Below are 15,000 nucleotides of genomic sequence, written 5' to 3' on the forward strand. Positions count from 1 at the left end.
CTTGTCGATATATATATTAGTGTCCATACTGAAGTAGGTAGTTTCTACACAGAAGGTCAACATTTTCATCAAGTTTCTTATTGGTATGCTAGTGCGTTCTTTTAGATGGGTGTCTGTTGCTAGTTTTTTCTTTTTTTTAATCACCGATAGTGCTTTACCAGTTGGGACTTTGGTGAACATACTTATCACATCTAGACTCACCATCTGGTTAGATTCAATGGAGGTATCCTTGATCAGTTCTGCGAAGTGGGTGGAATTCTTCACGTGTGATGTTGACTTTCCTGCTAATGAACTGATTATATCCACCAAGAAGCGGCTCAGTGGATGACATGCTGAACCTTTACAGCTCACTATAGGTCTTAATGGAATACCGTCCTTGTGAATATTAGGGAGAGCGTACATGTGTGGTAGTTTACTGTAGTCAGTTGTCTGTACTTCATTAGTGTAAAGTGATCCTTGTTCTTGATCAAGATCTTCCTCTCTGTTTTCAGAGATGGGCCTTTCTTTACTTTGCTTTAGCTACCATCACTTATAAGACTTGTCAGTTTTTCCGAGTAGTCAGACTTGTTCATCACCACTGTAGCATTTCCCTTATCCGCTGGAAGTATTATGATAGCGAACTTTTCTTCCTTAGTGATGTTTGGTTTGGGAAGTTTCGTTTTTTCTAGTACCTGTCTCATTTTCCACCTTAGTTAATCTCCCTGAGCTTTTAGTATCTTTACGGATATCTCTTCAATAGGAGCTATTATGTCCATGTATGGAATGCACTTGATAGTTGTCGCAAAGTTGAGACCTTTGTTTAGTACAGCTTCTTCAGAGCTTTCTAGATGTTAGCTACTTACATTAATTACTACTTTCACAGGTGAGTGACGGATTTCAGTCTTCATTCTCTGACCTTTGAGTTTCATAAACTTCTTAATCTGGCGTGTCTTCGCCATTTCCAATTCTTTCATGTACGACTTTTCTAGATCTTGTTGGATTCTCTTTCTATCATCATCTGTAATAATAATAATAATAACAATAATAATAATAATAATAATAATAATAATAATAATAATAATAATAATAATAATAATAATAATGATAATAATTTTGTGCCAAATTATGCACTGTGATAACTTTGCAGTACTTACATGAACGCTATCGGAATTGAATATTTGCATCACTGTAACAAACGTGTAAATAACAAAGAAGATCGAAGTTTTCTTTGTAAAAATTATCATATAACACTGCCCATCCATCCATCCATCCACACACACACACACACACACACACACACACACACACACATATATATATTATATATATATACTGTTGTGTCTGGGGAGTCATTTTCTTATTGTGCCTTAAAATTTAACACACTCACCGGTAAAATCCAAAATCCCAAAACGAAATATATATATATATATATATATATACATACATATATATATATATATATATATATATATATATATATATATATATATATATATATATATATATATATATATATATATATATATTGGGTTGTCCGGAAAGTTCATGCCGATTTTAAAAGGAAATAAAGGTTAATAAATATTTGCCATTACATTTTTAATCAACCAAATATGAACCATTTTGTTGCACAATGCGTCTCCATCTTTCATTTAACTTGAAAATACCCTCTTCCCAGAATTGAGGTCGTTTCATGGCAAATAAATCGAAAGGTAAGCTACTGTAAATCGGCATGAACTTTCCGGACAGCCCAATACATAGCAAGTTCTAAACATTGAACAGTAACACACCAAATGAACAAACAAGACAGGACGTTGATAATTCCCCGTCAATTATCGTCCGAAAACCCCTTACAATTTCACACTTTTAACGATAATATGGCGCCAGCAGTTAAAAACTGCTGGGAACGGCGAGCGAACGCTGGTGACGGTGACGAAAAAAAAACATGACTCATATGTGAACATACAAACAAAATAAAATAAATATACATTATACGAACAAAATAAGGTCGTGCGGCTCCAAGACGAATATATGGGTAACGGAATGTAAAGAAAAATGTCCTCTGGGTCGTTTCATGCGAAATCAACGCAGGTGTCGAAGGTGACCGAAACTGATTTCTTTCAAACTTTGCATGCTAAATGGTCTTCATATGAAACCGTTAAATATGAAATATTGTTTTATTTTACTCTAATATTTGCTGAGTTATGACCATTTGAAATTTTAAAAAAAGTGACATTTTTTCGGTTACTCAATAACTTTGAGAAGTCATATCACAGCTACTATTTGAGCTAGAGAACTCATTTTTAATTTTTCATTTCAAAGCATATAAATAGATCTACAATTTTTGTTCAGTGTATTTTTTTTTCCTTACAATAAAAATTAAAAAGTTCACCTAAAATTTGACCTTTGATGTTTCATAGGTCAAAAGATGCGGTTATCGATTTTTTGAAATTATTTCCAAATATTGCTCTACTTAGTCACAACTCAATACAAAATTTCATGCTGGGAGCTCAGTGGGAATAATAGTTATAAGGTCGTTATACAGCCTAATTAAATTACATAATTCTTTTTTTTCTTCTTTTTTCAGATTAGATTTATATAATCATTCTAGTTCATTTCTAGTTATAGACGGATTTAAAAGAATGATTTTTAGCTGAGTAAGAAAAGCGATGTGACCTATTTAAAAAGTATAAAACGCCTGTGAAGCAGGGTTTAAGAACAATAACAACAGATTTTGCATCAAAATATCCTAAAGCAAGCCTAATTCCTGGACAAAAAAATGTGACTCTTGCAGAAAAACTTTGCCCACATTTCAAATTGAACCATCACCATAAGATACGACAGATGATGCATCAACTACCACTGAAATGACTTCATCATCAACAGATGCATTCGTAGAAGAAAATGCAAAATTAAAGATCTTCAACAATGCTCTATTTGAAATTGGAGTATCTCCAAAAAAAAAAAAGATAGATATAACCATCATGTATGCTGAGAAAAAAAGAAAATAAATCGAAAATGCTTTTGCTCAGAAGATGCAAATGATTTCACCTTGAAGGGAAGTCGGTGAATCATCAAAAGAACTTAAAGATCATAACCCTGAAATTGAAATAATCAAACAGTTAAAAGAAAAATCCAAAACAACAGAAAAAAAGATCAGAAAAACTGCAAATGATGAAATGCAGAATATGGAAAATCTATTGAGAGAGATTTAGAAATGCAAGGACAATTCCAAGGACTCAAAAGTTACATTGCTTTATCTCAAACTCGCCTATAGAAATTAAGGTAAAAATGATATCTACTATAGACAATTATACTAAAATTAGAATCTCCATGCATGATGCTGTTCAATTTAAGGATATAAAAGGGATTGTAGCTGAAATTTATGATGGTGACTGGTGGTTAGCCTGTGTTCTAGAAACACTCAGAAACTATGCAAGTAAAACTCAACTTTCTTGAACCTAAAGGACCCTCATCATCATTTTCCGTATCCTAGAAAGTCAGATGTTTTAAGAATGGGTTATTTAGACATCCTTTGTAAATTTGACCCCAGAACTGCTGCAGCAGGAACATGTACTTTGACTGAAAAAGAAATAAAAAATGCGTCACAATTATTAATTTCAAGAAAACTATCTCATTAAATTTCGTTTTGGGATTTGGCTTGCAAGATATTTTATGTGATTTCGTGTGTTGAAGCATATTCTATTGTGTGTGGGGAGAGTCATTTTATTTTTGTGCCTTATAATTTAGTCAAGACTATTGAAAAGTTTGCAAGACGCAACGAAAATTTTAGGAAAATAGAAATAAGGAAAAAGTAGAAATTTTACCGGTGAGTGTGTTAAATTATAAGGCACAAAAAGAAAATGATTCTGCCCAGACACAACAGAATATCTCATTAAATTTCGAAGATTTCAGAATTTCATCTAACATATACCTAAACATTTAAAGCAAAGCAAGGGTGGGAGGTTGGGACATGTGGCCTACGCTCTTCGACAGAAAGGAACACAGAAATAAACAGGGAGAGAGAATAAAAAAGGTTTAGTGGCTCTCGATCTATCATCCCCTAACTGGATAACCGTTGACTCTTCTGCATTCATCCGTCCTTTGAGTTGTCTTGTTTTTCATCCGTCAAAGTGTACAAATACCACCGTACTCACCAAGCAAACCTGGTGGTGTTTTCAGTTTAGACACCGATGGCCCGAACAGGCTACAGGTTGTTCGGGTTTACATGTTACCAGTTGCACTAAACAGCAAATTGATATTTTATATATATATATATATATATATATATATATATATATATAGGTTCAAAAAAAGGAAAAACAAAAAAAACAACAACAAAAAACAACAACGTGAGGACGTGATACAGATTGTGTTACTAGACGCTCGGGAAAGGAAAGAGAGAGAGTATGACGTTTCGAGCGGAGCTCTTCGTCGGAAACAAGGAAAGTCTAAGGAAGGGAAAAACGGAGGAAGAAAAAAAAAGAACACGCGGTGGGTAGTTTGAATCATTCTCTCTGTATAAGATTTAGTTGTTTGTTTTAATAGTCATTTTTCTTAGGAAGTTTAGATGTTAAATCAAAAAAGTTACCACTTGATGTTATTGATTACTGTAGCCTTTAGGCTCAGGCCATTGACTAATTTGGTTAGGTCTTTCTACTGCCTGTTTATATGTCTAAAAATTAATAAACCGTCGTTACTGTAAAATCCTCCGTAGATGGTGCGGAGCTTATCTTGCAGCAACTTTAAAATGCATTTTCTAATTACGCTCCAAATTTCTACGCGCTGGCTCTAATACTTATATCGAGGAGATCTGCGTTTTTTTTTTCATCCATATGCTTTTATTAAAGACGTGTAGGTAAATGCTTACAACTTAACAACATCCAAATAGAGGCAAAATGAAATCCCAACAGAACAGAGATTTCCTTTTCTTTTTCACTTTCTATTTTCCCTTCATATAATATTTAGCGCCTAATTAGTTATAAAGTTAAAGTGATCTTTAATAAATTCACATATCAACCGCCAGCATGAGTCCCAAGAGACATATAAACGTATACAGTCATATATCTCAACGAGCACACAGACATCTTCAGGTATGAACATATATATATATATATAGAGAGAGAGAGAGAGAGAGAGAGAGAGAGAGAAAGAGAGAGAGAGAGAGAGAAAGAGAGAGAGAGAGAGAGAGAGAGAGAAAGAGAGAGAGAGAGAGAGAGAGAGAAAGAGAGAGAGAGAGAGAGAGAGAGAGAGAGAGAGAGAGAGAGGTAGATAGATAGACATGCATGCATAACTTACAGTTCAAATAAATATGCTAGCACACAGGCGCACGCATACCTATAAAAAACACTTCAATAGATATGTAGACATTCAAATCGATGCATTTAAACGAAGAAAGCGAAGACACGCACAACGAACAGAAAATAACAGTCTATGTGAAAAGTCGACATACAGGGTGGCAAATTGACAAGAGGCGTTAACGCATCTGACAGGATGCCTTTATACGGATTTCCGTGTTCTGATTCCAAATGCCACCGCAGTCAGCGTCGCATTTTCTTCGTGAATCGACTGGAAAGAAGAGAAAAAAGATATTCAGGGGTGAAAGACTGAAAAAAAATTAGACCTTGTAGGATCAATTACGTCTTTTAGGTATTTAGTCATTAGACTGCGGCCACGCTGGGGTACCGCCTTGAAGAATTTCTAGTCGAATGAAGCTTCTCAGTACTTTTCTTTTTAAAGCCTGATACTTATTCTATCAGACCCTTTTGTTGAGCGACTAAGTTACGGGGTCGTAAGCATACCAACACCGTTGTCAATAGGTGATGGTGGACAAACACAGACACAAAGACACACATACATATTCATAGACATACATATACGACGAGCGTCTTTTAGTTTCCGTCTACCAAATCCACTCATAAGACTTTGGTCGGCCTGCGGCTATAGTAGAAGACACTTGCTCAAGGTCCCACGCAGTGGAACTGAATCCGAAACCATGGGGTTTGGATTCAAGCTTTTTACCACACAGCTACTCCTGTGCCTATACTTTTCTGTACATTTTCGGTTCAAATCATACACTGGCTTACTTGAGATATAGACAATCAGTGACCCGGCTCCACACAACCACATGTACACTTGAGATTCTTTAGCGAACACCACTGTGTTGTAGGTATTCAGACTAGGTCTCCAGTTTGGGGATATCTCCCTCCCATACGACCACCAGTCTTGGAGGTCCTATAAAAGATTACAAGTACAATCTTTGCTCCCAGATTAAAAATCGATTACCTTTCGTTTATATTTTAACAAACATTAGATGAACAAGAAACACCAGAGAAGGTTCATATTATTGTAGAACTGGTTGTTATAGTCTCGCTCTCTCTCTTTCTCTCTCTCTGTCTCTCTGTCTCCCTCTCTCTCTCTCTCTCTCTCTCTCTCTCTCTCTCTCTCACTGAATACATATACATATGGATATATCTTTTTCGCAACATCACTGGCAGTTTACTCAGTGCTAAATTATATCAGTCTGGTTGATCTTCGGTTTGGCATTCGGTGTTTGGCTAACTGCTGCTGATGATCCGCAATACGATGAAATCACGAAATGTAAAATCGTTTTCATTATAAAATTGCATCATAACACACACATACACACACATACAAACATGATTAAGTAAATGTTTAATATATTGGTTTTAGTGCAGCTTAATATTTTCTGATATTAAGTTCCATATGCTTAAAGAATCTATGGAGAAATCATCGAAAGAAACTGCACCATCAGAACTGCTGTTTGCATTTTGAATGACGCTTTTTGTGTGTGTGTGTGTGTGTGTGTGTGTGTGGCTTGCTTAATAACGATTACATGCACATATATACATACGTTCACCAGAGTATCGGTATGACAGTGTACTAGTAAATGTATCGGCAAACACACACACACATGCATAAATTAACCTGAAAATAATTTGTGGATTACAATTTTAGACATGTACACACAAAATCACACAACTATGATGTGTGAGGGCCCATTCATTTCATATATATGGTTATCACGGAGTATCTGTTACTCTGCAATCGTTATGTTTGATAGCGAGTGAACACTTCTGAGCTTCATGCTTATGGACTCTGTCCAAAAAGAACCTCGTCTAATGTCAGTAATTTGATAAATGACTGACCAACAGAAAATTAGTTTTCGTTAGTAATTTTAATGTCCAGGGCATTTCAATTAAAAATGCTTGAAATTTTGTGAACCATAAATGCATGGCGTGGTTTACCGACAGCATATATTTTAGTACAGTTCTATATTTAAGAGATGAGGAATTGTGTACATTATTTAAATTATTTACATTATTTATATTTCACAGATATTTGTCCTCATCTTGTTTGTTGTTAACACAACGTTTCGGCTGATATAAACTCCAGCTTTCATCAGGTGTCTTGTAGAAATTTCGAACCTGGGTTCTCATTCCTAAGGTATTTTTCGATGTTATTACGCCATATGCCCGTGGCATATGGCGTAGTGGTTAAGAGCGCAGGCTACTAACCCCAAGATTTCGAGTTCGATTCCAGGCAGTGACCTGAATAATAATAATAATAATAATAATAATAATAATAATAATAATCATAATAATCATAATAATAATAATAATAATCATAATAATAATAATAATAATAATCATAATAATAATAATAATAATAACATCGAAAAATACCTTAGTAATGAGAACCCAGGTTCGAAGTTTCTCCAAGGCACCTGAAGAAGGCTGGAGGGTATATCAGCCGAAACGTTGTGTTAAGATCAAACAAGATGAGATCAAATGTAAATAATGTAAATATATTTTAGTGCTTTGAGTTTCCAGAAGTGAACTGGAACAATGATGTATAGGTTTCTTTGTCTATTAATCTCAATGATTGTAGATGAGAGTAATAACTACTTTCGAAAGCGCTCATACGAGTTGCTTATAATTATCTTCTGTAGTTTTTACAAATCAATGCCTTAGAAAGAAATGCATGATCCCTGCTAGAGTGAGCAGCAAGGCAAAAGCAAGCAGATTTCGACGCGCGCGTGCAAGCACACTCACAAACACACACACACACACACACACACTCACGCACACATACATATGTAGTTGATCACCTACCATTGCCTAATTAGATGTTACACCAGAGCAAGGGCTTTCTTTTCATTGTGAAAACGAGCTTGTTTATTATTTACACATATGCAGGAGAGGCTGTGTGGTAAGTAGCTTGCTTACCAACCACATGGTTCTGGGTTTATTCCCACTGGGTGACATCTTGGACAAGTGTCTTCTACTATAGCCTCGGGCCGACCAAAACCTTATGAGTGGATTTGGTAGACGGAAACTGAAAGAAGCCCGTCGTATATATGTATATATATATATATATATACATATATATGTATGTGTGTGTATATATTTGTGTGTCTGTGTTTGTCCCCCCAACATCGCTTGACAACCGATGCTGGTGTGTTTACCTCCCCGTAACTTAGCGGTTCGGCAAAAAGAGACCGATAGAATAAGTTCTAGGCTTACAAAGAATAAGTTCTGCGGTAGATTTGCTCGACTAAAGGCGATGCCCCAGCATGGCCGCAGTCAAATGACTGAAACAAGTAAAAGAGTAAAAGAGATAAAAGAGATATTCACACGCTCATTTCTGTATTCGTACAATAACGTATTTATATATATATATGTATCCAGAAACGCACAAACAATCACTCACATACACACTCATGACTCGCTCTCTCGTTCATATACAATAAGCTTTCTGGCAAGATGAATTTCAAGTAGCTGTAGGTATCTCCAGACGCTGTACTGTCTAACTTGGGATGTGGCCCAGGCCATAAAACATCGTATGCGTGTTTGTCATGGTTTCTAGCCCAGCATGATGGTATGTTCCCATCTGCACCAATTGTCCTCATCGGCCTGCTGCCACCAACATCGAAGATGGGGCGATGAAAGTAACATTTCTTTCATGTTACATTTGAATGCACCGCAATCATAGCACGAACCATACACATATGTATGCGTGTTCATCGATTTGCACACTATTGGGTTGTGGTTGTCTCCCTTAGGTTCATCTACTTTTTAACATTAAGTTAACAAATAATTAGTTCACTCATTGTCGAAACCCAACAGCGGACACGATCTCATTGTTACCAAATGCATCTTCGGTGGTAATTAATGCTGGTGATGATGGTCATAATACAGAAGGCGGGGATGGTGGTTGTGATGGGTGTGACTTTTCTGGTGTATCGTTACTGTCATTTAACCACAAATCTGCTATGACTGAACAAGCCTATGGACATTCCTGGTATTCCAGTCATTATCTTCTTTCCTTCGGGTTTGGCTGCTATTTCTAGCAGTCTGAATGACCGCGTTGAGCTCTTTCTAGTATGTTGGTGGTGACAATGGAAATACTCGCTGCTGCTGTTGTCGCTGTTGCTATTGCCAAAACTCAGATTAACCCTGGTCAAGTAAGTGAAGGCGCTTGGTTTAGTGGTTATGGTATATGACTCACAATTGTCAGGTCGTGAGTTCGATTCCTGGTGGCGCGTTGTGTCCTTGAGCAAGACACTTTATTTCACTTTGGTCCAGTTCACTCAGTAGGCAAGAATGAGTAGTACCAGTAATTCAAAGGACCAGCCTTGTAACTCTGTGAATCACTGAATTTCCCTTAGAACTACGTAAAGGATACACGTTTCTGTGGAATGCTCAGCCACTTGCACATTAATTTTACGAGCCGACTGTTCCACTGATTGGATCAACTGGGACACTCGTCGTTGTAACCGACGGATTACCAGGTTGTTCTTTTTTTTTTGTCATTTCTTCCCGATCATCTGGGTTTTTTAGTATGTTGCAGGGATCCTACGTACACATTAGCAAATTTGTTCTTTTCTAAAGTAATTGTGTGTAACGTGAAGAAGACTTAGCGGCTATTTCTAGCAAACCGAATACCACTCAGAGATTCTTAATTTCTGTTAAGGCAAAAACGAAATATGTTGAGTACTAAAAGTTTTTGGTCGAGGATTGATAGTTAAATACAGGTAAAAAAAAAAATGGTACACCGTCGGTTACGACGACGAGGGCTGCAGTTTACCGGATCAACGGAACAACCTGCTCGTCAAATTAACGTGCAAGTGGCCGAGTACTCCATAGACACACATACCCTCAGCGTAGTTCTCACGGAGATTCGTCTTGACAGAGAATGTGACAAGGTTGGTCCTTTGAATTACGGGTACAACTCATTTTTGCCAGACTGGTGTAATGTAAAAATAAGTATTTTGCTCGTGGACACAGCGCACCACCGGGTATCGAATCCTCGACCTTACGATCGTAAGCCGTGTACACTAACCATTAAGCCACACGCCTTCATTGAAATAAATAGACACGGGTGGAGAATGAATGAAAGTAGAAGGATGGGTGGTGGTATAAGCAGCGTTAGTGTTAATAACGGGTGAATAGAGTGTGTGCGTGTGTGTGTGAGAGAGAGAGGGGGAGAGATGCAGAGAGGGAGGAGAGAGAGAGGAAAGAAGAAAGAGGAGGGTAGCTAGTGTTGTAAGAGGACAATGTAGTATTGGTCGTAGTGGTAGTGTTGTGGTGTAGCAAAGTAGCAGTGGCAGTTACAGAGGTAGTAGCCGTTGCAATGGTGACGGCGGTGGTGTGTGCCGTTGTGGTAGCAGCAGCTGTCGTATTATGCATTGAAGAGCGGTATGTAGTATTGGCAGTAGTGGTTGTAGTGGTGGTGGTTGTAGTAGAAGTGGTGGTGGTGCTGCTCTTGGTGGTAGAAAAAGTACTATGTAACTGTCGGGAGTGGGGTAGATGTAGTAGGGAATAATAGGAAATATCATAGTAATTGTAGTGGCGGCGGCGGCGGCGGCGGTGGTGGTGGTGGTGGTGGTGAATGGTGGTGAAGAGGGTGGTGGTAGCAGTGTCCGCCATAGAGAAAAAGTAAGGGCTTAGATGATAATGGACCTGAGAGAAAAGGTGTTGGCAATGTAGTGATGGTCTAAGTTATGATGGTGGCGGTGGTGATAGCAATAAGGGTGTGGCGGTGGATTGGGTAATGGTGGTGGTGGTGGTTGTGGTGGTGGCGACAGCAGTGGTGTTGGTGTTGGCGGTGGCGGTGGCGATGGCATTGGCGGTGTGGTAATGATGGTGTAGGTGGCGGCGGTGATAGTTATATCATTCTTTATGTAGTGATGTGTAGGTGGTGGTGGTGGCGGTGGTGATGGTGGTGGCGGTGGCGGTGGTGGCGGTGGTGGTGGTGTTAATGTTAAGGACGGTGTAGTGACAACGATGGTCAATTGGTTGTGGTGACATTGATAGTAGTGATACTGATGCTGATGGTGATGGTGAATGCAAGGAAAAGGGGTTGCTGGCAACGATAATGCTGCTGATGTTGCTGGTGTTGTTATTGTTGTTATTATTATTGTTGTTGTTGTGATGGTGGTGGTGGTGGTGGATGTGGTTAACGGCGGCCGCTGAATTTTACGGAGGAGGAGGAGGAGGTGAGGGAGAAGGAGGTGGTGGAGGAAGCGGTTGGTGGAGGGGGAGGAGGAGGAACTAAGCGGAAAGTGTAGGCTGAACATCTTGCTCTGTTTTATGATTCTTACAAGCTATTCCAAACAACAAAAGGGACATATTAACAACTAGATCAACTGGCTGTTATCAAAGATTCCGCAGAGACAAAAGCCGGGTGAAGGCCGGGCTGAAAGAGACCCTGAATCCAGCGGATATTATACCGACAATATCATTGAGATGAATCTTACACGTATAATGAAGCTGATTGTCGCAACACAAATGGAAAGGAACGCGTCATTAACTTCCATATTAACTCACACAACAGACCATATACCGAAGAGATTTGTTTTTAAATAACTGCTTCCCAAGTTAAGATTTTGTGCAAAGCAGCTTAAGCAGCTGTTTGCAGCTATTTTCTACCGTTGAAACATCAGAAAAAGAAGATATTATTGAGATTATTTCTTAATTCTTTTGAAGAATATCTATCTATATTTCGGACAATATGTCTGTCTATCTATCTATACTTCCGCCCGTCGGTTCGTCCATCCATATGTCTCGCTTTCCTTTTCGATATATGTATGTATGTATGTATGTATGTATGTATGTATGTATGTGTATTTGTGTGTGTGTGTGTGTGTGTGTGTGTGTGTGTGCGCGCGTGCTTATGACCAGTTGTCTGAATCTCCGTTCATCAATTCATCTAATTATTCATTTATCAATTCACTTTGTTCATCTATCTATCTATCTGTCTATTTACTTCTCTCTCTCTCTCTCTCTCTCTCTCTTTCACTCTCTCTTTCTCTCTCTCTCTTTCACTCGCTCTTTCTCTCACTCTCTTTCACTCTCTCTTCCTCTCCCTCACTTTTACACATCATTCTTTCCGTCTATAATCTAAGTATAGCTCCCTATATGTGTTTGTGTGTGTGTATATATATATATATGCATATATATATGTGTGTGTGTGTCTGTGTGTGTATGTATGTATGTATGTATGTACGTATGTATTGGTCCACCGGTCATTTTCACAAATATCTTTGTAAATGACGCATTCATCGATATTGTTTTACCTCTTATAAGAATTTCTCGCGTAAATGCACATTTTTAGAACAAAAGAAATGAGGTCGTATGAAAACTAAACATTTCCCTCTATACATTACAGATGTGAGTGAAATAAACCTGTTCAAATCAGAAAACGAAACCATGCTGTCGATTTGAATCACCGAGAATTTAACGCAAATTGTATGATGCACTATTGATTTTTAACATAGGCACAAAAGTCCAGATTTTTAGGAAAGGAAAAGTCATTTATATCAGTACTTCATTGGGACTTTATTTCATCGATCTTAGAATGAGGAGAGCAGAGTTAGACTCGGCGGAATCTTAACTTGGAAACGTTTCCAGACAAAAGCCACTCGACTGATTGAAATAAAATGATTTCCAAAAATGCTTCACCGACTGGCTCACGGACGTGCAGCTGCAGCTTTCTACCGTTTCCATTAATACTTACACGGCTCCCAGCCCCTTGGGGCTAGATGGTCTCTTACCAGCTCCTCTGAGACATACCTGACTGACTTGTGTGTCTGCTTTTCAAGTTCCATACTGTGTCCAATCAACATCTATGCTCCGTACTAACCATTACGTTCAATCCTCCCTCCTATGATTGTCTGCCCTCTGGAACTCCATCTTTAGTCAAGGCTTTCTTATAGCCATCGATTTCCAAAAGCTTAAGTGAAACATTGGCGGTATTAATGTCACCAGTGTTGGAGCGCTTTCGAAGACCATGAACACTGCCTTTGCCTCTACATTCAGCAAGAAAATGGTTGTAAGTAAAAACTGCAAGCCAGTGTCCTCGGCGTTATAATGATTCTATCAATGCACGGTTCTAATATAATTACTGAAGTCCTTCGCTCCCTATGGAGCATAGGCCATCGATGAATTCTTTTCACAGTTCTCGACATTGGGCTGTCCTCTCTCAGGTGTTTCTGGTTTTGCATTGCCTTCAGTGCTTATCTTTTATCTTCTATTTTGTTTCAGTCATTAATCTGCGGTCATGCTGGGGCACCGCCTTGAAGAATTGCTAGTCGAATGAATCGGCCCCAGTCCATATTTTCCAAAGCCTGGTAGTTATTTATCGATCTCTTTTGCCAAGTCACTAATCTACGGGGACGCAAACACATCAACACCGGTTGTCAAGCGGTGGTGGGGGACAAACGCAGATACAAACACACACACACACACACACACACACACACACACACACACAAATTATTTTGGTTATTCATACGTGGCTGAGATGAAAGAAATAGATTTAACTTGTAATATAAATGTGAACATTTGTATATGCACTGTGGATGCGTTGTGTTCGTATGGTATTTATAAGTGTTTATAATTATGTGCTTTGAGTTATGTCGTACTGAAGACGGTAAAGGGTATTGCGTTCCTAAACTAGAAATCGATATGGGGCTAAACCTTTAAAAAAATTGTTTTTGTTATTTCCTTCGCTTTCAGCCCGTGTCTAAGTGATAAATAAGGTAGTTTTAGAGGAGGATGAGGAGGATGAGGAGGAGAAGAAGAAGAAGAAGAAGAAGAAGAAGAAGAAGAAGAAGAAGAAGAAGAAGAAGAAGAAGAAGAAGAAGAAGAAGAAGAAGAACCACCACCTTTTCAGTACAGGGCTGATACTTTATTTATCGACCTGAAAAGTACGGAAAGAAAAGCTGACCTTGCCTTGTTGAGCATTTTAATCAAACAGCAGAGACCCAGAAAGAATAAATGTCGTAGTATATTCTTTCTGACATTGTTTCAATTTTGTCATTTCGATGCCTTTGGGTGCACAGATACGAATGGTTCAACCTTTGAGAATATTCGCTAGGTCCATTGGTCGCTTACCAACCTTAATGATATATGTTTAAGTGTGGATAAAAGCAAAAGCCAAAGATAGCAGTGACAGTATTTACTAGAAGAGGTGTCACAAAATGCATTGATTCTTCATATTGGTGCAATTCCACAAATTCATAAGAGTTCTGTAATTGATGCTGATCGAAGGATTTCTAGCGGGATCTTATTATTCAATGTGTCTGTAAAAATGACTGTAAGGAGTAATTTAAGAAACGGCTGGCTTCTATTTCTAGCAGTTTGAAGGACCACATACGAATGCTGTACTTGATGCTGATTGAGCAGACCTTACAATCAAAGGCTTTCTAGTCATGACAGTTCTGTCTTATTCAAAAGCAGACTAATGGGATTCTATTATCCTATGTGTTCTTTTTAAAATTACTATAAGGAATAAATTAAGAAAAAGCTGGCTTCTATTTCTAGCAGTTTGAAGTACCACATAAAAGGATACGGGCTGGAGAATAGTTTAGGGTAGTGTTGAACCAATTACTGTTGTTGTTGTTTTTATTGCTGTTGTTAATCTTGCTGCTGTCTAGCCACGGGGCATTCCTGATTGAATAGATCTTATGATAAAAAGGTTTCTAACTACGTCAAGCTT

The sequence above is a fragment of the Octopus bimaculoides genome, chromosome 10, assembly GCF_046866305.1.
Source record: "Octopus bimaculoides isolate indiv1 chromosome 10, ASM4686630v1, whole genome shotgun sequence".
Lineage (NCBI taxonomy): Eukaryota > Metazoa > Mollusca > Cephalopoda > Octopoda > Octopodidae > Octopus > Octopus bimaculoides.